This window comes from Mandrillus leucophaeus, unplaced genomic scaffold (genome assembly GCF_000951045.1).
Source record: "Mandrillus leucophaeus isolate KB7577 unplaced genomic scaffold, Mleu.le_1.0 Scaffold255, whole genome shotgun sequence".
In the NCBI taxonomy this organism is placed as follows: Eukaryota; Metazoa; Chordata; class Mammalia; order Primates; family Cercopithecidae; genus Mandrillus; species Mandrillus leucophaeus.
The window spans coordinates 2,598,903-2,599,907 of NW_012102643.1; the positions used below are offsets into that span (position 1 = coordinate 2,598,903).

General features: G+C 39.6%; 1 protein-coding gene across 3 annotated transcripts in view; it reads left to right on the forward strand.

Moving 5' to 3' along the window:
- WFDC8 (WAP four-disulfide core domain 8) overlaps positions 1–1,005 on the forward strand; it is a 40,607-nt gene that overhangs the window by 9,161 nt on the left and 30,441 nt on the right. The gene's annotated exons all lie outside the window — the stretch shown is intronic.

Sequence of the window (1,005 nt, forward strand, 5' to 3'; positions counted from 1 at the left end):
AAAAAAACAAAAAAACAAAACCAAAAAAACCCCACATACCTTATATAATATATATTATTGTTTCGTTAACATTGAATTGTGGCTGAAAGCCCTGTGACTCATGCCTGAACCAAGCTTATCTAACACAGGTAATTTCTTCGTAAGCCACATCGTAGGCCTCTTGCTCTTAGGACACTTGACAGCACTTTAGTAACTCTTGGCGGCCATTTTAAACAGCAAACTCACCAATAAAAAGCATACAAATGTGAAGAATGTGACACTAAATCGACTGCAAAAAGGAAGTTTGTTTATAGTAGTAGAAGAGCTTAAACAAGCAGAGCATTGTCTTGTTTGACTTCAGCTGGGAATGTGTATGTTGCGTGACTCAAGTTTTTTGCCACTCTGCACATATCCTGAATGACCACAAAAGCATCATGAGTATTGATTTTTGGGTGATAAATACATTTCAACAGGTAGGCAAATTTACAAGTACAGAATCTGAATAATGAGGACTGACAGTAGATAACTCATAATAAGATTGTAGAAATGAATCCAAATATGTCATTGGTACCTGCAAATGTCAATTAATAGGTAATAATTGCTGGACTGGATTTTTACAGTGTAGATTTACACTATTTGAAGGATAAACTTAAAACGTAAGTAGAATGGTTGAATGCAAAAGAATGGAAAAAAGACTAGGTAAATGCAAACAAAGAAGAGAAAGTATAGTTTGATTAATATTAGGCAATAGAAAACTCTAAGTCCAGGCACATTGGCTCACGCCTGTAATCCAACACTTTGGGAGGCCGAGGCAGGCAGATTGCTTGAGGCCAGGAGTTCAAGACCAGCCTGGGCAACATGGCAAGGCCCCGTCTCTACTAAAATTACAAAAATTACAGGCATGGTGGCACATGCCTGTAATCCCAGCTACTTGGGAGGCTGAGGCACAAGAATCGTTTGAACCCAGGAGGGGGAGGTTGGAGTGAGCCAAGATCGTGCCACTGCACTCCAGCCTGGGAGAAAGAG